The 23,746-nt window shown below is 39.0% G+C and overlaps 2 long non-coding RNA genes and 1 pseudogene across 2 annotated transcripts in view; 2 read left to right on the forward strand and 1 right to left on the reverse strand.

Annotated features, from left to right (window-relative positions):
• LOC134736301 (uncharacterized) overlaps window positions 1–23,068 on the forward strand; it is a 90,788-nt gene extending 67,720 nt beyond the window's left edge. The window contains exon 3 of the long non-coding RNA XR_010120229.1: window positions 23,026–23,068. This is a non-coding gene — a long non-coding RNA (uncharacterized lncRNA). The remainder of the gene's footprint in view (window positions 1–23,025) is intronic.
• Window positions 21–2,784, forward strand: LOC129479290 (uncharacterized). Its single transcript, XR_008656635.1, has 3 exons — window positions 21–128; window positions 959–1,053; window positions 2,676–2,784. It is a non-coding gene; the product is annotated as an uncharacterized lncRNA (long non-coding RNA).
• On the reverse strand, window positions 10,713–11,468 carry LOC129479289 (coiled-coil-helix-coiled-coil-helix domain-containing protein 2-like; annotated as a pseudogene).
• Window positions 23,069–23,746: the final 678 nt, after the last annotated feature.

The raw sequence follows: 23,746 nt of genomic DNA on the forward strand, positions 1-23,746 counted from the left end.
GAAGTGTGCAAATGTGTATGAAGAAAAGGGCATATTCCCTTTCCTCTCTCCCTTATTTTCCAGCTAGACTCTGGACAAGGTGCTGAGCTATCTTGAATCGTACAGTTGAGGACAATACTCTAAGGATGGTAAAGAAACAAGATTAAATAGCTGAATCCATAGCCTAGTAGACAAAAATGGCAAATCAGGCTTTTAGATGCTTTCCAGGAGAAAGCTGGAACAGGATACTGGATGAATTAAAAAATCAGAACTGATGTTGGGAAATATATATACCAAGAGAAATAGATACACAGCCAGGAATTTAGTCTTCTGCATTGCAGGAGTGGACAGAAGGAAGGAGGTTAAAGGCCAGAGAAAGAGCACGTTTTCTTCTGTTGACTTCCTTTCTGCTGCAAGCAGACTTCATTCCTGAGCATCATTACAGAGTCAGCATACGCACTTGTAAGTCATCTAGAGTCTCATTCTTCTTACTAAGCTTCCCTTTTTTTTTTTTTTTTTTTTACATTGGTTGGAGCTTGCGATGCTCACCCAAACTTCTGCAATCTTTGTTACAATTGCCCTCATCACAAGAAAACATTATTGACCCAATGCACACAGCTCTACTTCTTTTCCATCCTCTTCTCCTACTTAACTCCTAATTACTCATAATGTGTTAGTTTAATCTCTCACAAGGAAGTCTTCACTGATTAAGGCTGGACTCCTGCTATATGCTCTCATAGTAAACTCTACTTCCACTTTCAGGGCATGTGACACGTTCTATTTGAAATGGCTTGCTGCATATATCTGGATTCTCCAAGAGGTTCTGTACTCCATGGAGCATAGGCTGGGTCTCTCTTGCCCACTACTGAATTGCTAGTATCTAGTGCAGTACTTGCATATTGGTGTACATTAGTAAAATGAATGTTTGGATAAGTCAGGTAATTGGTTGAGAAGTAGGTGAGTTCTAATTTCCTTATAGGTTCTGCATGGAATCCAACGCTCATATGATACATCTGAGCTGCCCAAGCCATTTTTCTGTCGTGTCCTACCCAGGAGTGATCTACTAAAAACAAGGTTTGAGCCTGTCTTCCCTCTTGCCTCCCCATGGAAAACTTAACTTGTCTCATGTGGTACTTTCTCAAATGCTTAATTTATGTCAATATGATAATGTTTATAAGACAATTTAGGTGCTACTAGGTTTACACAGTAATCTTAGATTGTTTTTCAGTGATTTTTTTAAGTTTTTAAATTGACAAAAATTGTACATATTTATCATGCACAAATGATGTTTTGAAATATGTATACATTGTGGAATGGCTAAACCAAGCTAATTAACACATGTATCACCTCACATACTTATCATTTTTATGGTCAATTGAGAATTTTTTTTTTTGTATGATTGAACAAAACTGTTTAATTAGTTAACTGAATTGTATAAACACAACTTCATATATACATGTATTTGCTGTTCGTAGGATGGCAACAGGTTTGTGCCATACAAACACAGAAATTCTAGTATATTCTGATAAATTTACACAATTCCTATCAAAAAAGCAATTTATCTTCCTTTTTTTATTATTTTGTAAATTATACTTTAAGTTCTGGGGTACATGTGCAGAATGTGCAGGTTTGTTACATAGGTATACACATGCCATGGTGGTTTGCTGCACCCATCAACCCGTTATCTACACTAAGTATTTCTCCTAATGCTATCCCTCCCCTAGCCCCCCACCCCACAACAGGCCCCAGTGTGTGATGTTCCCCTCTCTGTGTCCATGTGTTCTCATTGTTCAACTCTCATTTATGAGTGAGAACATTCAGTGTTTGGTTTTCTGTCCTTGTGTTAGTTTGCTGGGAATGATGGTTTCCAGCTTCATGTCCCTGCAAAGGGCATGAACTCATCCTTTTTTATGGCTGCATAGTATTCCATGATGAATATGTGCCACATTTTCTTTAGTCTATCATTGATGGGCACTTGGATTGGTTCCAAGTCTTTGCTATTGTGAACAGTGCCACAATAAACATATGTGTGCATGTGTCTTTATAGTAGCATGATTTATAATTCTTTGGGTATATATCCAGTAATGGGATTGTTGGGTCAAATGGTATTTCTGGAAAACATCATTCTCAGTAAACTATCGCAAGGACAAAAAACCAAACACCGCATGTTCTCACTCATAGGTGGGAATTGAACAATGAGAACTCATGGACACAGCAAGGGGAACATCACACTCCGGGGACTGTTGTGGGGTTGGGGGAGAGGGGAGGGACAGCATTAGGAGAGATACCTAATGCTAAATGACGAGTTAATGGGTGCAGGAAATCAACATGGCACATGGATACATATGTAACAAACCTGCACATTGTGCACATGTACCCTAAAACCTAAAGTATAATAAAAAAAAAAAAAAAGTCAGGAAACAACAGATGCTGGGGAGGATGTGGAGAAATAGGAACACTTTTACACTGTTTGTGGGAGTGTTACTTAGTTCAACCATTGTGGAAGACAGTGTGGCGATTCCTCAAGGATCTAGTACCAGAAATACCATTTCACCCAACAATCCCATTACTGAATTGAGAATTTTTAATGAATAGCTTGACAGTGAAACAAATGATCTAAAAAAGTCTCAATTTAGAGATCATTGCTTTTGTTGACAGTACTAAATAGCACTATCATCTTTCCTTTCATTTTCCAGGGATTCTAGAGATATAATTTTCAATATTTTCATGAAAAGGGGCTATTTTGATTCTTCACAGAAGCACTCAGGAGAGGAAGGTTTGAAATTATTTTAGAGTCTCCTGCCAGACTGTGATGAAGTCGTTTGTTTGTTCATTTTAGCAGGTGGTGTGCACCACTTTTAAGCTTGGCTTGTAAATCTCCCTTGTATGCTCCTTCATGCCCTTTCCCTTTTCAGCTCTCTGAGATGGTGACTTCACTCCTCCAATACCACAGTGACATTGGAAGCCATGTGCTGAACCCGGTAGAGCCACCATCAATCTGGATCTCTTTATAGCTTTGTGTAGTACAACGCCTATTCCCTTTCTCACTCTGGAAATGTTGGGACAAGATTCTCCATGAGTTTCTCCTGTTTCTGCAGATCTTTCAAGCAGAGGCACTGACAGCGTTTGTTCTGGACTACATATTTTTATTAATTAAACTTTTTATTTTGAGGTAATTGCAGAATCATATGCAGAAATAATACAGAGAGATCTTGTATACACTTTACTCAGTTTTCTCCAATGCTAACATCATGTAAAACTATAGTGCACATCACAACCAGGATATTGACATTGATGCAGTCTAACAATCTTACTCAGATTTCCCGAATTTTACTCATACTAGTTAGTGAATGTGTGTGTGTGCAATTGCATAGTTTTATGTAATTTTGTCACATTGCAGATTCATGTATCCTCCACCACAGTCAAGATACAGAAACGGCTCCACCATCACAGAAATCCCTCATTTTTCCCTTTTAAGGCCATGTACCTTCTTTTCTTCCTATACTGCTAACATCCAAAAACCAAGCAATATGTTTTCCATCTACATATTTTGCCCATTCAAGAATGGTACATAAAATGCAAGCATGTAACTTTTTAGGATTGACTTTTTTGACTCAGTATAATTTCCTTAAGATTCATCCAAGTTATTGCATGTATGAACAGTTTGTTTCTTTTTATTGCTCAGTAATATTCCACACTATGGATGTATAACAGTTTGTTTAGCCACTCACCCTTTGAAGGACAGGAGATTTCTTTCTGGTTTTTAGCTATTATGTCTAAAGCATCTATGGACATTTATGCACAGGTTTTTGTGTAAACATAGTTTTTATTTTTCTGGACGGGAGGCCCAAGAGTGCAATTACTCATTCATACAGTAGTTGCATTTTTAGTTTTTTTGAGAAATTGGCTTGCTCAATTCTGGAGTGGCTGTAGTATTTTGTATTTCTACTGGCAGTGTATGAGTAATACAATTTTTGTATTGTTGCCAGCATTTTGCGATACTACCATTTTGTCTATTAAGCATTCAAATGGGTATGAAGTGATATCTCACTGTGGCTTTAATTAGCATTTCCCTAATGGCTAATGATGCTGAATATCTTTTTATGTGTATATTTGTCATCTGTACATCTTCTTCAGCAAAATTTGTGTCTTTTGCTTATTTTCTAATTGGATTTTTTTTTTTTTTTTTTTTTTTTTACTGTTGAGTTTTGAGAGTTCTTTACATATTTTTGATACTAGTCCTTTGTTGGCTATATGGTTTGTAGCTATTAACATTTTCTACCAGGCTATAACTTGTCTCATCAGTGTCTTATATTTATTTTATTTTATTTTTTTACAAAAACTGCCTTAAATTTTCCTTTCATTGAGTGAGAAACTTTCACAGATCAGAGGGGAAGACATTTAGGACCTTTCTGTTCTAACTAAGCCAATTTTAAGGCACACAGTCAAAACAGTTATTACTCAAACTGTAGACAATGTACAATTCACTTACTAACTTCATTATATTACTTCCTTACTTGAAAATTTTCAGTGATTCCTCATTACCCCAAGGATAAATGCTGCATCCTTAAACCAAAATACCCCATGTTTTATAGAACTCATCAGTCTGATTACTTTTTCACTGTCCTCTCAACATAATGTGGGAATTCTTAACTTTTTATCTTTTGTTGTTTTCATTGTCCTTACCAAACACAGTTTCCTTCCTCCTCTCCATTCATCCACCTGTGTTGAAGGATGGGTTCAAATGGACTGATATGGAGCTGTGGGGAGAGTGGGGAGGGGAAGAAGAGATAAAGAGAGGGCACCTAGTTAGGAACTTTGTTAATCCAGGGGAGAGACTGCACGGCCTGAATTAGCAAAGTGGACGAGGTAGGGGGTTGTCTTGGTCCATGTTGTGTGGCTGTTAACAATACCACAGACTAAGTAATTTATAAACAATGGAAATTTATTTCTCATGATTCTAGGGGCCAGGAAGTCTAAGGTCAAGGGGCTGGCAGCTTTGGTGTCTGATGAGGGTCTGGTCTCTGCTTCCAAGATGGGGCCTTAAATGCTGCATCCTCAAGAGAGGAGGAACGCTCTTTCTCACACTACAAAAGAATAGAAGTGAGTGAGAGAGGCGCGAACTTGCCCTTTTGTAATGGCACCAATCCCACCAGTGACGATGGGGCCCTCATGCCCTGATCACCTCTCAAGGGTCCCACCTCTTAATACTGTTAAAATGGCAATTGAATTTCAACATGAGTTTTGGAGGGGCCAAACATTCGTACACATAGCAAGGGGTAAAATGGTGAACTAAAATTCTGTGAGGAAGAATAATGGACAGAAGAGCGTTGGGGCTATGGGAGCTAAAGAAACTCCTTGGAAGAAAGAAATTAGGGACTTGATTTGAGAGAAAGAAGTGATACACCTTACATTTTTGGTTTTGTTTCCCTCACCTTGTCTTTCCCTTCCTGGATATTGAGGCCTTATGTGGAACCAAGTCGTGGAGTCCACACTGCCCACTGCTCCATATTCTCCAAGCCCAACTTCTCACCAGTGGGACTCCTTAAGCTCCTCTGTCTTCTTCTAGACAACTTCACTCACTCTGGTAGCTGGCAATGAAGAGGGAATGGCGTATTCTTTTTTTTTTTTTCCTCCCAAGATAGAGTCTTGCTTTTGCGAGTTCTTGGCTCCCTGCAACCTCCGCCTCCTGGGTTCAAGCAATTCTCTGCCTCAGCCTCCCGAGTAGCTGGGATTACAGGCACCCGTCACCATGCCCGGCTAATTTTTGTATTTTTAGTAGAGATGGGATTTCACCATCTTGGTCAGGCTGGTCTTGAACTCCTGACCTTCTGATCCACCCGCCTCAGCCTCCCAAAGTGTTGGGATTATAGGCTTGAGCCACTGCGCCCAGCTGGAATGGAGTATTCTAAACTTAGTTGTCTTTCTTTCTTCCCCTTCTCCATTCTAGAAGCAGGCAGCATTGGTTTTGCAGCTCCTAGCTCACTAGGTCTGTTACAATTAACAAGGGAGACTAACCTGACCTCTTGCAAACAAATTTTGAAGGGTGACAACTCCCTTTATCGTTGGTCCTCTGTGCATACGGTGGTATGTGGCCTATAAACGTAGGGATGATGGAGCTGCAGACCCAAATCGCACCATAATCCAAAATTATCCCACAGATAACATCTCCTCTCGTCCACGGTTAACGCTGGAAGTTACTACTTAGGCCAGCTCCTTGATTCAAATAACAAGGGGCCGTTCCACCACCCCTAACTGAATAAATAATAGATTTTTAAATTGCTTTTAGACAAAACTTTCTCTTTTCTATTTTACTGCTTGTTCTTCCCTCCTGCCCTCACCCGAGTCTACATACCTTTCCCTTGAAGCAGAAACATAAGTCTGCCATTTAACAAAACCCCAATAACGATCCTTCTTGAAAGGACAAGGGCTAATAATCACTCCCCATTTAACATTCCAGTCACGTGATGGTGAAGGAGAATAAATCAGTTAAACAGCAAGATGCAGCACAACTAATTTTCATGTAAAAGGGGGTGATTGCTTTTTTTTTTGAAAACCATTGTGATTTTTTAAAGCGGTTAAAGCCTAAACATCCTTGTCTATCAGTTTATGAATTATTAATAAAAAAGAAAAGAAAAAAGGCTTTCTTTTTCTAAATATCATCTGGTAAGCCACCATGACCTGAAGAGGCTCACACTGATTCCTGATTTACATAGTCCCAGTTGGAAGTTAATGAAGACTGCTGAGCCACCTTTCAACATGCAGATAAACCTTCATGTATTTAAAAGCAGGGAATCTGTGCTTGTTCCTGGCAAATTATTCATCTAAGATCTGAAGTTTCTGACACCGCCTGCGTCAGATAAACTGTCACCCAAATTGCAAACTAATTAGTGATTCAAACATTTTCGAGCTGATTGATGACAGAATAATTTACGCTTGTTTCTCAGTTTCCAGCTGGCACGGGCTGCTGACTGGAGCCCTAATTAACGCGAGTACATCAGTCATGTTCTGCCAAGGCAGCACATACAATTAAAAGGCAGTTTAAATGGAATATCACATTAAAAAGGCTGGGAGATGCAAATGTGAGGAAACAGAGCTTTAGGAAGAAATGACAACAAAAACCCCAAAACCAAAACAGAATGGAAAAAAGATTTTTTTTTTTTAATGGAGAAGTAAATTGTACTCTGCATTGAGTATTTAACAAAAAAATAACCGAGAGGAGTCAAACTGGGCATACTAAATATTTTTGTATTTAAGGAGTTTTATTGAGATGAGTGTTTACTGCTCTTTTTAGTGCACACAGTTTGGAGAATAGCTTTAAAAATATGTTCTCAAAAAAGGGAACCGCCTCTTCCTCCTAAGCAGTGTTGGGATGGGCGGGATTCCTTAAAGGAGTCAAAAATTGTTCCTGCTCACCGACTCATCAGTTCTGTCTTCTGGGCTGAGTTCACAGTGACTTTCTCTTGGTGGCTCTGGTCCCCACCCTCCTTTGGCACTTTGGTCTACCCCAAGCCCATGAAACTTAGAACTGCCTCACATTATTTATGTTGCTTGTTTTAAAATGTTTTTAAAGAGACTATTTTTTAAGGCAGTTTTAGGTTCACAGCAAAATTGAGCAACAAGTACAGAGTATATCCTTAACACACATACAACCTTCCTCGCTATCAGCATCCCACTGATATTTTTACTGTCTCCACAATTTTCCCTTTTCCAGAATGTCGTAATAGTTGAAATCATACAGTATGTAGCCTTTTTTTTTCAGGCTGCCTTCTTTCACTTACTAACATGCGTTTACGAATTTTCTGTGTCTTTGCATGGTTTGAGAGCTAATTTCTCTTGAGTATTCAATAATATTCCATTGTCTGGATATACCACAGTTTATTTCTCCATTAGCCTACTGAAGGATATCTTGGTTGCTTCCAAGTTTTTGCAACTATGAATATAGCTACTATAAATTTCTATGTGAGGACATACGTTTTCACCTCCTTTGGGCAGATACCAGAGAGTGTGATTGCTGGAGCATTCATTAAGTTCTCACATGTACATGCTTTGCCTCTTTCAAACTGCAAGCTGCTTGAGGGCAAGGAGCATATCTTTATCTCTTTGCATTTCCCACAGAGCATGGCATGATGTTTTGCAGAGAATAAAAATACATTGTATTATAATTTCTGGTTTACGTGGTTTTCTATAGCTTCTTCTCTTCTTCTCCTCCTTCTTTCTTAACATTTCTTGATGGCTTTATACAGTCCAGGGTAACTATGCAGTGTTTTTATACTCACATAACAATACCTATAATAACTCGTACTGTGGGTACAATGATTACTTTCTGTTTTTTGATAAGGAGGCAAACTCAGAAGTCAAATAAATTGCCCAGGACCATGTAGCCAGTGAGTAAAAGAGCTGGGCCTCCTAAGGATGAACTGGATTGCTTCTCCTCTGAGGCTGCAAACTTCCTTTAGTGCTCTTAAATAATCTAAGAATTCTCAGGATCCTGGAGCTAGTAAGTAGCAAAGCCAGGTTTAGAAATTAGATTTACAGAGTTCTTCTAATCCATTATCTGTTATAGTATTTATGCTGAGTAGACATACATAGATTTTGTTCATCCCCAGTCTTTGATTCCAGAAAGGACTCTTTCTGAACTTCAGAAACCATTCGTTCTACAAATAATTGGTGAGTACCTGTTCTGTTCTATGCACAGAGCTTGGCTCTGGAAATACTGCTGTGTAAAAATCCAAAGTCCTACCCTGTGAGCCTACAGTCTAGAGAGACATTGATTGTATGTTAACACAATCGTGATTAATGAATCACGACTAGGGCAGGTGTTAAGAAGGGAAGAGTGTGATGATGGGGTAAATGTGAAGGGGACTGTTTAGCTCACTTTCAGGAATTGCACCATAAGAATGTGACTATGCAGCAGAAAACTGACAAGGGTATAGACTGAGGTAGGAATGTACTCCAGCCATCGAGGTATGGTCTGTGTAGGTTACAACCATGCTCAGATGCAATGGAGGGAAACTGATGTTATGAGCAAAGAGGAGGAGATGTCTAATCATGGGTTAATCTCACAAAATACGTGGAAGTTGCAACTTCGTAGAGCCACTAATCTCCTGAGGAGCAAGGATGTAAATACCTATTTGAGGGCCACAGATACTTCTCTTTTCCAAAAATCCTAAGGCAAGAATATGTTATAAGAATTGGCTTCTCTAGGTGGGCCCATCCCTGAATGGACAGGTAATGCAGGGTCTCCTGAATGTCATGTACATTGTGTCTAGTGTCCTACTGTGTGCAGAGGGCAGAGAATCCAGTGTAGCTTTAAAGAGGAGTGACTGGTTACTTTTTTCCTTTTGAATATCTGTATGTATGTACATATATATATATACAAAAAAAACCTAATAAACAGAGATCTACTTGTCAACCACCTAATAAATGAATGTTATTATTTTGCCATACTTACTCTTTCTCTGTTTTAAAGAAAGGACTATAAGATGACAGCTGAGGTGCAACACCCATCCTTTCCCTTTCCCTCCCTTCTCAGAGCTAACTATCAACTGAAGGTGGTCTGTATTTTTTTTTTCTTTTTGAGATGGAATCTCGCTCCGTCGGCCCGGCTGGAATGCAGTGGCATGATCTCGGCTCACTGCAACCTCTGCCTCCCGGGTTCAAGTGATTCTCCTGCCTCAGCCTCCTGAGTAGCTGGGACTACAGGCACAAGCCACCACGTCTGGCTAATTTTTGTGTTTTTTAGTAGAGACAGCATTTCACCATATTGGCCAGGCTGGTCTCAAACTCCTGACCTCATGATGTGCCCACCTTGGCCTCCCAAAGTGCTAGGATTACAGGGTGAGCCACCGCGCCCAGCCTGTATTTTTAAAAAACTTTTACTTTTAAGTTGTATTTATAATTTTACTATAGAAATATCTATAAAAATATGATTCTGTGTATTTAAAAAAATTTACACAAATGGTATGCTACTGTGTATTTCATTTGCAATTGTTTTTTAAATCACCGTTGTGTTTCTGAGATTTATCCAGGTAGAAGCAGTCAATTCATTTTAACTCTTGTATACTTTCACAAAAATGAATTAATCTCCAGTTCTATTATCCTGTTTCTTACAGATGAAAGCTGTTTCCACTCTTTTCTGTTATAAACAGGGCTGCAATGCACATCTTTGGACAGTCTTCTTAGGCTCATGTGTGGGAATTCCTGTAGAGTGCGTTTCTGGAAGTGGAATTGCTGAGTTGTAGGCGATGCATGCATGGACTCAGGCTGACTAGGAACTACCAAATTGTTTTCCAAAGTGATAATACAAATTATAACCAAATTATATCCTGCTTTCCCACATTCTTGCCACCACTTGATGTTTCCACATTTAAAAGTTTTTCCAGTCTTTCAGAGGTGAAATGATATTTCATTGTTGCTTTAAGTTGCATTTCCTTGATTATTAGTGAGGTAGAGACCATTTTCATTAGTTTATTGGACATTTAGATTTTTGTCTTTGGTGAGTTGCTGTGTATATCCTTTGTCCGTATTCTTAGGGTGTTTTATTATTAGTAGTAATTATTTGTGGGAATTCTGTATTTATTCTGGATACTACTGCTTTATCAACAAATAGTTCCCTCTAGTATATAACTTGTCTTTTAAATTTGTTTAAAAGTTAGGATATGATTGATTTCTAACCAGTGCCATGGAACATATTCTTTCACATGAGAATTCTTTATTCAAAGTCATTTTTTTTGGAAGAAAATGACTTTATTCTAATTAACTCACAAAGAATAAAATCATAACAGCTAGTTTAAGGAGGCCACACAAACATTTGCCCAATCCCAGATTCTACAGAGTAGGAACACCCCCCCTTCCATTTCAATTCTGAAGCAGGGAAGCTAGGAATGACAGGAGAGGTTGAACTGATGGTTACACTTTATACCCTCACTATCAATTCTATTTTTATACTAAATTAATTTAGTTTTGAGAGCTGATTTTCCATCTCTCCAGGTTGAACTTCTTGATTAGGCCAATCTGTTTGCAAGTCGGCACTGTTTCAGCACCTCGCTGAAACCCTCACAGAGCTTGATGTCACCCTGGTTCTGGGCACACTCCAGAAACTGATCTCATAGAAGCAAGGCTGCTGCTGCTGTGCCGGCTGGGTTCCCCGAGGCTCCTGGTAAGTAATGTCAGGCCTCGCAGGCTCAGCATTACTTCCTCCACTGAAGCCCCCAGTAATGGCATGACCCAGTATGTGCCCCACAGCAGAGCCCACAGCCACGCCAGCTGCAGTGGTTGCCATCTGGGCCATCAGACCTGGCTGCCGGGGCGCAGCAGCAGAAGAGCCAACTGCAGATGGGGGTGCCGCTGCTGGTGGCTGAGCGACTGGTGCTGGCCTGGGTGCAGCTCTTATCTGAGGGGCCTGGCTGGCTGGAGGGGCCATGCGGGACGTGCGGCTTCGGCTTCCTCGCGGCATCCTAGGTACGCGACGGCTCGGCCTCCGGACGTGTGACCTCAAAGTCATTTTCTTAGGGATTTCTGTAATTGGTCCCACAATGCTAGCACGCCTAAAACTTTTTGGGATTTCTATCTTGGAATTGCATTCAAAGTCAGTAGGACAATTAATGAAGGAAATGAGTTTTGTTCATTTAGAGGCAGAGTTGACAAATTTTTCTGTAAAGTGCCCAGATAGTAATTATTTAAAAATGTGCAGGCTAAGTTGCACCTACTCAACTCTGCTGTTGTCCTGAGTGAAAGCAACTGTAGAGAGCATGTGAACAATGAGCATGGCTGTGTTCCAATACAACTTTATCTACAAAAACCAGGCTGTGGGCCAGATTTGCACTAGAGTCACTGCTTTACAGTCACATACTACTTTTGATTGGTAAACTTATTGCAAGTGTGATTAATCTTTATTTACAAAATTTGGTAATGTATGTCATTTGGTTGCTGTCAGTAATGAAATTCACTCTGAAAAATGAAGAGCCACCTCTACTGGGAATATGAATGTTGAAAATAAGGTGAGATAGGATACAAAGGGAATGAGAAAATCAAACAGCTAGAAACGTTTGAGCCATGGCACATAACCTTCCAATGCAATCACTTTAAAATCTCCTGGGCTGACTAAATGCTGTGAAAACACCCCCAAATCTCAATGACAGCACAATAAGCTTACTTCTCCCTTTCTTACTGAGCCAATGTAGGTTAATTGGAGTCAGAGGAATCTAGTTTCTTTCCCTTTAGTGGTTCAATCATGTCTCAGATGGTCTTGAGAATCTCCAACAGCTGCTCTGTGTGTGGTTAAGAGATGAGGAAAGAGAGGGAATATGATGACTGTGCTGAAGGGTTTATGGCAGGCCTTAGGTGGAGGGTGCATTGTTCCCTTCTGCCCACATTTTAGTGGCCAGACTCAGTCATATGACCACACCTAACTGTAATGGAGGCTGATGAATGTCATGTGGATGTACTTACTTTCTCTGGCGCTGAGAAATGTATTTGGTTGGTGCAAAAGTAATTGCAGTTGTTTGGTAAAGCAATTGGCAAAACCACAGTCACTTTTGCACCAAGCTAATAATATAATCATAAGCTCAGGAAGAAGAGGACATGATAGGGTGAACATCTAGCTAGTCTTTAGTATATCATTTGAAGAGCACAGGGTCTTTTAGGGATGAGAGTTATAGTGTTTTTGTTGTTGTTGTTCGTTTGTTTGCTTTAGTGAGCGTATTACTACATAGCCACACTTTATAACTAACAAATGGTTAAAACTCTGTGTCCTAACTAAGCACCAGGTTAACCTGTATGTTTATATTTGGTGATGCAAATAAATGATTCATTAATCTGAGCTAATGCCTGCCTAATGCACAACAGAAGCATTACTGCCAGATTTTTACTTCATGCACCCCTGAAAGGGAACCAACGTTTCCAAAATGAAGACACAGTATGGTTTAATTTGAGGAAAGAATAACATAAGACAAGTCTGTAAGTGACCAATGCTCTTTTATCCAAGTTTGCCAGAACTGCGCCAAGGGGAAGGCACACGCATGGTGATTTGAGAAAACCATTCATTTAAGCTGCAGGCCTTCTTTTTGGAACTAGGGGAATCATGTGTGCTAGTGTAAAAACTCTATTACAACTCCTCAGGAGATCATAAAGTATAAAAATCACAGGATTTGGAGTTTTTGTTTCTGGCTTCTATAAATACTATCTGTGAGACCTTAGGTACATTTTTGTTTTACTTTCTCTGAGCTTCAGTTTTTTGTCTTGTAAAATGGACATAAGATCTACCTTGTAGGGCTGCTGTGAGAATTCAATTAGAAGATATATGTAGAAGCAAGTACACTATGAATTACAGATCCCTTTCCTCTCCTTTACTGCCAGCTCAGTCATTTACTAGTTGTTTGAACTTAAGAAATTCTCCTTACCTTTCTGGACTTAGTTTTCTCATCTCTAAAATGAAAGTATTGGGTTAAATAATATCTAAATTCTTTTGAGCTCTAAAATTCATGGACAATGTGTCAGAGTTTCTTATAAATGACTTTAGCTCAAATGGAATATTTTAGGGGCTTAAGAAAAATATAATTTTGAAAATAAAGTCATTCTTGAAAAGCACTTTTATGATCTCTTGTGTATATGTGTATATGGAGGCAGATTAAAGTAAGATGAAAGGAACTCCATGTGCAGTAGCTGTTTTTCAGTTACCATATAAACCAGGGTAAGGATTTAAGATAGAGCAGGTCTCTATTTCCATACCTCTTGATAATTTCCCCTCCTTTGAATATTCACTCAGCTCAAACATCCCTTATGACATTGGCCTTGTTTTCCTTGTCCTTAAGATTCTTATACAAATCCTAACCCCCTCCTAAATTGTTTAGGTTGGCACAAAAGTAATTGTGGTTTTTGCCATTGAAAGTAATGACAAAACGGCAATTACTTTTGCATCAACATACTTTTCTTTGAGAGCAGAATCTATGTCCTATTCTGGTCACCTTTATAGATCCTTCCGTAATGACTAGTATAACAGGGTTTGGCAAACTTTTTGTGTAAATATTTTTGGCTTTGCAGGCCATACAATCTTTGCCACAATGACTGAACTCTGCTGCTGTAGCTCAAAGCCATAGACAGTACATAGATGAACATGGCTGTGTTCCCAAAAATACCTTTTTTATTGCCCCTGAAATTTGAATTTCATATAATGCTCACAAAATAATATTCTTGTTTTGATATATTTTTTAACCATTCAAAAATGTAAGAACTATTCTCAGCTCATAGATTGTACAAAAACAGGCAGCAGTCAAGCTTTGACCCAGGGGTGATAGGTGTTGACTCTGTTGTATGCCATAAATTCTTATTAGTGTTTGCTGCTGAATTCAACTAACTATGGATTTAATTACTAATTTTTATTTTCAAAAGTGGCACATAAGGCAGTGTCCTCTCGCTATCCTGTAAGATCTAGAATTTCTCATAAAAGCCTATGATGCCTATGGATTACTGCTTTGAACAGAAACAATAAGGATATTTATGTAATAACTTTTCAAACAATAAGAATAATTCCCAGTGACTGCAATAAGCTTTTCTCAAGAGTGTTGGGGCTACCTTTTGTTTGTTGATGAAGTGAAAAATATTTAGTATAAATTTTATGATAAAAGAGAAAGGGAGTGACCTTTGATATCTAGAATAGAATCTTGGTTCTATTTCTTGCCAGCTGTGTTCTTAGTCAATCTACTAAACTTAGATCTGAGTCTCTGTTTTGTCTTCTGCCACGTGGGGATAATAATACGTTTATTACAGGATTGGTCTGAGGATTGGAGCTAATGTATGTGAGGACCTGGCACAGTTCCTGAAGCATGGTCCACTCTCAATAAATATTACCCAGCATCATCAGACTCTTCTCTTCCTTTTGAAGAGTGAACAATTAGGGATCCTGAAAATTTGAAACATCTTTGAATTGCAAATTCTCCGTGGATGTTTGAACCTAGAGTGCAAACATGAGAGGCCTTCATGACTCTGGTTTTATAACTTGCAGCCCTATGGTACTCTGTCCAATTAGGGCTAGACACGTAGGAATGCCAAAGAGAAGCACTGCAGCCATAGTGGGAAAAATTAATTTGCAGAACAAAAGCAGAAAATCTTCTCTTTTACAAGTGAAGTCTTTGTTCTCATCTGTTGTCAGTTATTAGGGGATTTACTGAACCTAAGAACCTCATGCTTTTGTATTTCTGAAAAAAAAAAAGGAAATAAGAAGAATACATGGTTAATATAGAAAAATCCATGAAATAGAGAAATCTTTAGTGAATAGTAGGGGTTGTAAAAGTTTTGGGGCCAAAGAATATTGGGGATATAAATCAATTTTTAAAACGTAAGTCATTTGGAAAAAGCAGACTTCCATTGGCTTGTGATGCAGTGCCATGTGGCTTGCCATTTAGCTAACTTGAAAACCCAGTTGCTGGTGGGTTACAGAATGGGAGTGATTTAGAGGAGAGAACAGCTGCTTAAACAGCAGGTTGTGGGAAATTCCACCACAGGAAGAGGGTCAACCTACATGACTCGTCTAGGTCAAAACACAAATCAGAAAAAATGCAGATTGACTTATAAAAGGAGTCAACTTACTCATCAGAATATACAGTTTTGGCTACAGCTTTAAATCACCAGTGGCCAAATCATTTGGTTATTAACTATCTAGTTACAACAACTTTTTTCTGAACCCACTCAAAGTACCTGGTGAATGAAAATGTTTGCTGCTTGAACTTTCTATGCCCTCTTTTGGACAGGAGGGAAATGTACTACTTTTTCTATGATTGCTTAGTACCTAGGTTTGTGTGGAGGCTTGCAATTTTAAAAACACAATTAATTTCAATTCAACAGAAGTTTATGTAGCAACTGTTATGGATTGAATTATGTCTCCCCAAAAGATGTTAAAATTCTATGGGGTCTTTGCAGATGTTCGAGTTAAGATGAAGTTATTAAGGTGGGCTCTAATCCAAAATGACTGTGTTCTTATAAAAAGGGAAATGTGGGCACCAACAGCACACAGGGAGAATGCCCTGTGCACATAAAGGCAGAGATTGGGGTAATAGATCCTCAAGCCAAAGCATGCCAAATATAGCCAGCGGACCATCAGAATCTAGGAGAGAGATATGGAACAGATTCTTCCTCATAGCTGTCACAAGGAACCAGTCCTGCTGACACCTTGATCTCCAACTTCTAGTCTCCAAAACTGTTAGACAACAAATTTCTGTTGTTTAAGCCATCCTGCTTATGTTAGTTTGTTATGGCAGCCCTAGCAAACTAATATAGCATCTCAGTGACAATACTTACAATATGCTTATAGGTTAAGTGATGTTTTCATTTCAATTTTGAAAACAAGGAAACAGAAAACATTAGATCTTAAAATCCATGCTTTTTGCTGTATGTCCAAGGACTTGTCCATAGAAGGCCAGAGTCTTCTGTTTCAGTGAGCTTACTGGTTCTAACTATGAGATTGGCATAGTCAAAGTGGCCTCTCTAGATAATGACAGAAAGTCATCGTGTTGAGACTTTTTAGCTGTAAGTAATGGGAAACTCAACTTGCAATGACTTAAACTATAAGGGAGATTCCTATCTCACAACAAAAGAAGTCTTGGGGTAGGACAGCTCCAGAGTTATAAGTGAAGTCAAAAGTTTGGTTAAGGACATCATCTAGGACTAAGTTTTCTTCACATTTCAGTTCTGCAATTTATAGCATTTGGGCTTTATCATCAGTCTACCTTAATGTCATACAATAAAAATATAATATGAGGAAGTCTTAGCCAGAGCAATCAGGGAAGTGAATGAAATAAAACGCATCCAAATAGGAAAAGAAGTCAAGCTATCTGCCAGGCGCGGTGGCTCACGCTTGTAATCCCAGCACTTTGGGAGGCCGAGGTGGGCGGATCACGAGGTCAGGAGATCGAGACCACGGTGAAACCCCGTCTCTACTAAAAATACAAAAAAATTAGCCGGGCTTGGTGGCGGGCGCCTGTAGTCCCAGCTACTCGGAGAGGCTGAGGCAGGAGAATGGCGTGAACCCCGGGGGGCGGAGCTTGCAGTGAGCCGAGATTGCGCCACTGCGCTCCAGCGCCTGGGTGACAGAGCGAGACTCCGTCTCAAAAAAAAAAAAAAAAAAAAGAAGTCAAGCTATCTTTGTTTGCTTATAATACGATTCTATACCTAGAAAACCCTAAAGACTGCCAAAAGCCTCCTAAACTTGATAAACAACATCAGTTATGTTTCAGGATACAAAATCAATGTACAAAAATTAGTAGCATTTCTACACACTGATAAAGTTCAAGCAGAAAGATCAATCAAGAATGCAGTCTCATTTACAATAGACACACACACACACACACACACACGCACACACGTAGGAATATGTCTAACTAAGGAGGTAAAATATCTCTACGAGGAGAACTACAAAATACTGCTGAAAAAAATTGTAGATGATTCAAACAAACGGAAAAACATTCCGTGCTCATGGACAGGAAAAGTCAATATTGTTAAAATGGACAAAATGCCAAAGCAATCTACAGATTCAACACTATTCCTATGAAATTACCAACATAATTTTTCACAGAATTAGAAAAAACTATTCTACAATTCATATGGAACCAAAAAAGGGCCTGAATAGCCAAAGCAATCCTAAGAGCAAAGAACAAAGCCAGAGGCATCACATTACCTAACTTCAACCTGTACTGCAAGGCTGTAGTAACCAAAATAGCATGATACTGGTACAAAAACAGACATATAGACCAATGGAACAGAAGAGAACACCCAGAAATAAATCCACACACCTACAATCATCTGATCTTCAACAAAGTTGACAAAAGTAAGCAATGGGGAAAGGACTCCCTAGTCAATAAATGGTGCTGGGATAGCTGGCTAGCCATATGCAGAAGAATAAAAGTAGACCCCTACCTTTCATCCTATACAAAAATTAACTCAAGATATAATTGTAAGACCTCAAACTATAAGAATTCTAGAAGAAAACTTAGGAAACACCATTATGGACATCAGCCTTATGAAGGAATTTATGACTAAGTCTTCCGAAGCAATTGCAACAAAAACAAAAATTGATAAGTGAGACCTAATTAAACTGAAGAGATTTTGCACAGCAAAAGAAATAATCAGCAGAGTAAAGAGAATCTACAGAGTGTGAGAGAATATTCACAAACTATGCATCTGACAGAGCACTAATATCCAGAATCTATAAGGAGCTTAAACAAATCAACGTACAAAAAAATGAATAAGCCCATTAAAACATGGGCAAAGAACATGAACAGAAACTTCTCAAAAGAAGACCTACAAGCAGCCAAGAAACATGAAAAATGTTCCACATCATTAATCATCAGAGTAATGCAAATCAAAACCACAATGAGATACCATTTCACACCAGTCAGAATGGCTATCATTAAAAAGACAAAAAACAACAGATGTTGGCAAGACTGCAGAGAAAAGAGAACATTTATCCACTGTTGGTGGGTGTGTAAATCAGCTCAGCTACTGTGGAAAGCAGTTTGCAGGTTTCTCAAAGAACTACAAACAGAACTACCGTTCGATTCAGCAATCTCATAACTGGGAATGTGAATATAATTATTAGTGAGATATTTGATTAGCATTTCTCATTTTAGACTAGCCACATTCCAAGTGCTCAGTAGCCACCTGTGGCTATAATATTGGACAGCTCGGGTCTAGTTCATTTCACTGCTCTAAGTTTGCTGCAGCAGTTTCAGGCATCAGATCCAGTCCTATCAATGTCCAGAGGTCATCTTTTCTGGTACTTCTCTTCTTTCATGTAAGGAAAAACTTCCCAGAAGCCCCCTTGCATACTTCTCTCATGTCTCATTGGCCTGAATGACTTCTAGTGCCCATGCCTATTTTAATTAAAAGCAACGTGAATGAGATACAAAATTGGCTCAGATCAAGTCAGACTCACTCCGTGTTCCTAGAGTCGCTAATTCTACGTGAAGGAGTACGGACTCCTGGTTGTTTCTCGCAGATAGAGGAAGGTAGGGGATGGGTATTAGGGATGTAGCAAAATGTCTTTTAAAGCATTGAGAGCAAGGGAAAATGATGGTGGGGTCTAGTGGATTCGTCACTGTGAATCCTGGTAGAAGACAAAGGCAAAGAGTTGTACTTCTTAGTTTGCAGAGGACATGGGGGTTTAACGACTCTAACTGGGCAGTCCAGAAAAGGATTGAAGTTCTGGCTCCAACTGGTAAGACTGCTTAGCTTCTTAAAGGTTAAAATTCGGGAAAGGTACAGTAGTCACCAAATCATGATTTGATTACATTCATGAGATTGAGGTGGAGGTAATAGTTAGTATTGGTTGTTGATAAAGAATAAGATAACAGATTTTTTTTTTCTAATCATGATGAAGTAGGCACAGTTCATCATAGGTGAGCCAATTTTTTTTCCTCTAGAAAATTGTGCTAAATAGTGCCCAAAATATTTTCATATCAAGAAGACACTAAAATAATCTATTTCAAAGTGTGCTTTTCTCCATCTTAGCATATTATGTCCATTGCATGTATGACCTGAGTCCCCTTTTCACAGAAACAGGTTCTTGCTGCATTATCATGGGATTATGACTGTGGGAGTTTTCTTTTTCCTTTTATTATTAATAAAATATTATTAATAATTAATATTATTATAAATAATAATAATAATTTTGCCAGAGGTATCTTGAATTTCAAATTCCCAACATACTGTTATTGTTATTTTTAAGAGACCAAGTCTTGTTATGTTGCCCAGGCTCGTCTCAAATTTTCGGGCTCAAGCCATCCTCCTGCCTCAGCCTCATGAGTAGCTGGGATTACAGAGGTGCACCAAAGCATGTGTCCACCCCAACGTATTTTTGAGGAAGCCCAAATCAGAAATTGGATTAGGGATTTCCAGAATCAGAAATTGAACTAGGTCCTAGGCAGAAGTAGAAGGTTGAAGCTCCTGGGAACAAAGGGCTATAGGTGGAAGGGCTGGATTTGGTTGCCTGGGTCATATTGTGGGGTTTATATTTATCAAGGAAGGTGACAACCAATGTGGATTTTCATGAGTGCATAGATTAGGCTGCCTGGGGACTGGGCATTCTTTTCTATCACAGTCAAATGAGGCAAAGGAAAGGAAATGGGAGAATGGCACCAACATTCCTGCAATTCAACCTCAGGTTATTTTTTCCTCTTGCACTCCTGATCTTCATTGACTAGCAAGCCTGACCTTCCTGAGTTTCTGTGTTTTTGTTTTGAAGCTACCTTTGAGAGTCTACACTGAAACAATGACAGAGAGGGCGCCTACTCAGAAGAGGAACAGAGTCACTTGTGATTCTCAAGAGGATTGTTTGTTTAAGTCTGCAAGGCAGAGGGGGGCGTTTGCCTCAGAAACACTCTGCTATAGCCAAAGGGTGTGAAATGTGACTCATAACAGTACCTGAACCCTGGCTCAGCACACTGGTGGCATGTTAGTGAAGAGAGGGAAGCATTGCAGCAGCCACACCTCCAATCCCAGAGCCTGAGTCTGTTGCCTTATAAATGATGTGGGTATTATTGGCTGCATGTGTGGACAACTCTCCTTCTATTGAGCATGCTTTAGGAATTTGGTCTTTGTGGGAAACAGAATGGGAGGTGATGGATTAAGGTGGGGTAAAGACACAAGAAAGAATCATGGACCAGCTTCATTGGCAAGCAGGGAGTTTTTCCTTCCAAAGCCATCTGTTTTAAGGAGTAGATCTTAGGATGGTGAGCTCTTTTATGGGGCAATTACCTGTCTCCACTTGGTGTCTTCACTTTTCTTTTTAGTCTTCCCCAGTGCTGATTGTTTGCTGCCAGAGGCAATTTATAAAACACCTGTCAATCACCTCAAAGCCTTTCCCAATGACACTGGCTTATCTCCTCTGTAGATCTCTATGGTGCTTTGTCAGCATGGCTATTCCCCAGCCCACCCCTCCCAGAGGCGTCCTGTACCCTGTGTTAGGACTCAAAACCTCTACTCACTGGAGTGTTTATTCTGATAATTAAATTTACAAGGAATGTTTGTATTTCAACCACAGATCCTATAAATGTTTTAAAAATGTTTTTTAAATGTCTTACAAGTAATAAGAACACATACCATTTTGGAAGTTGCACCTATAATTAATTGTATCTTCTTGGACTATATCCAGTAAAGCTGTATCTTTTCTTTTTGACTGATACAGTCTTTTCTAACTTGTAATGGGGACTGAGGAAAAAAACTTATGTATGACATGGAAAGTTTCCACAAATAATTCTTAAAGGAGGTACTGCAACTTAGTTCATTTTACCAAGATGAACTGTCCCATCAAAACCAGAAGCCTCTATTTTTTTTTTACTAATATGAAAGAGTGCTATGTATAGAGGGGGAAATGGTGAATGACTGAAAGAATGAATGAATGAATCTAAAGGAATCAGCTGACCTACTGCAGAACTTGATTGAATTAAATATTTTGAAGTTGCTTTAAATTTCTCAAGAAATTCCAGGGTCCTGGTTGAAGGTATTGAACACTAAAGTATTCTGGTGGTCCACAATCATTAGTGTAATTTCCAGACTCTTCATTACACACTGTTACCAGGAGAGAAACTTACACCATCGAGGTAACTTCTACAATATCTCCTTGTGTGAGCTGAGGTCATGAGATGGCTACACAAGGAGCCTCATGACCTTGAGGAAGTCTTTATGTACTTCTCATAAATATAAAAGAATGTATCAGCAAACAAAGACTGGTTGGAAGGTGTAAAGAAGACTGGATTCAGTCAAGTTATTTTGAAAAAGTTTACTAAATTTAGAGGAATATATAGTTTCTGAGCAGTTGTTTGTAAAATAAGCAGTATTTTTCACTTTGTCCCCCAGCCACTGTGAGTTTGTAGAAACAACTGAAGTGCCTACATATGTGGCTCTCTGAGAAGGGAGTCAATGGCTGACATGGAGAGGGCTTTCAGTGTTTATTGCTATGATGATACACTAGCACACTTGAAGAAGTGGTTCACTAAAGAGACCCTAGCGGCTAGAAAGAGTGGCTGAACATGCTGTGTGGAGCACAGCTGATCCATTCACCCTGACCAGCTTCACAACCCATAAAGACTGTAATCTGGCCAAATTGTCTGGAAGGATGGGCAACCATTTTGGAAATGGCAACAAAGATGAAGGAACTAACGATGTAGAGATTCAGGCTCTCTAATCTCTCTTTTTTATTCCCTCGTGTTCTCTCATACAGAAATGTATTCAATGTGTTACAGATACAGAAGGAATTGCAGTCCTTAAAGGTTAAGTCTAGTGATTTTTCAAATTCGTTTTAACAGTAGAAAAATTACTCCCACATGGATTCCCAGTCAGGATTTCTAAATATGAGAGAAAGAGAGGTAGAGCTCCGGATGAAATAAAGTTGACAGGTCCAACGTTTAGTCATCTTAGCTTTCTCCTCTCCCTAACTGTATCCCTCCCCCGCTACTTCCAGGCTGTTGAGGCACCTTCTGGAACTCAAATCCAAGAGAACATCTCTGTTGGCTTCAAAAGGAAATCACTACAAATTATCTGCAATTAATAACTTTACATTCACATGCTTGAATATTTCAATGAATAAACTTGGAGGATGTTTTAGTCTTTGTGGAAAGGGGTGAGATTTCATCCCTTTCTAGCTCTTGTACTTCAGGGATATTTTTACATAGCACAAATTTTATTTCATATGTCTTTTTGAGGCACGTAAAACCATCTTTCAAGATCTTAAGTCACATTAAAAATTTTTTTGCTTTAGTATATATTTCAAAATTCTAAAATGATTCCCAAACATAAAACCTTCTGCCTGGTATAGGGGAGTAAACAAGGGCTTTGACTTAAGGCTGTATCAGCTCTGTGAAAGTGGAAAAGTGGCTTACCATCTTTTAGTTTCCTCATCCATAAAATGGGAATACCACCTGTGGTAGCTGAATGATGTCCCCCAAATATATCCACATTCTAATCCCAGAACCTATGAATATGTAACTTGTATGGAAGGGACTTTACAGATGTAATTAAGCTAAGGATCTTTGTGGGCCCTAATTGTAATCACAGGTATCCTTTTAAGAGGAATAGGCAGAAGCAGAGACAGAGTGAGATACTTGACTACAGAAGAGGAGAATACAATGTGATTAGAGTGATGTGGCCACAAGCCAAGGAATGCCAGTAACCTCCAGAAAATGGAAGAGACAAGGAACAGATTCTCCCCTGGAGCCTCCAGAAGGAGCCAGCCCTGCTGCCTCCCTGATTTTTAGCTCCAGATTTTCATTTTGGACTTCTGGCCTCCACAACTGTAAGAGAAAAAGAAATTCTTTTCTTTCAAGCTACTATGTTTGCAATTTGTTACAGCTGCAATAGGAAAACTGATACATGTGTCATGGATGATTTTTGTGATAAGGTCATGCAATCACATGTTCAAAGTGCCAGTTTACACAGTAGGTTTTAACAAATAGTGTTATTGTCATTTTTCCTTCTGGATAAAATGCACGTAACTTGAAAAATAAATTTTGTTTATAAATTAAATCACTGAATGCCCATAGAAAGGAAGACTTAACTACTCAGTGATTTGCCAAAAGGTGACAAGGCATTAATGAATACACAAACAAGTCTTTAGAGTGCCAGGGGAGAGAACATTATTATAGAGACCTGGTTTTGTTGAATTCATGTGTCAAGAGCTCTTTTCCTCATAGACATTTTGATGCCTATTTTCTTGAATGCCATCAGGGGTTCCCTGGATTACAAAGGGTTTACTACACATAATTTTCTACACTGGATT

This window comes from Symphalangus syndactylus, chromosome 3 (genome assembly GCF_028878055.3).
Source record: "Symphalangus syndactylus isolate Jambi chromosome 3, NHGRI_mSymSyn1-v2.1_pri, whole genome shotgun sequence".
In the NCBI taxonomy this organism is placed as follows: Eukaryota; Metazoa; Chordata; class Mammalia; order Primates; family Hylobatidae; genus Symphalangus; species Symphalangus syndactylus.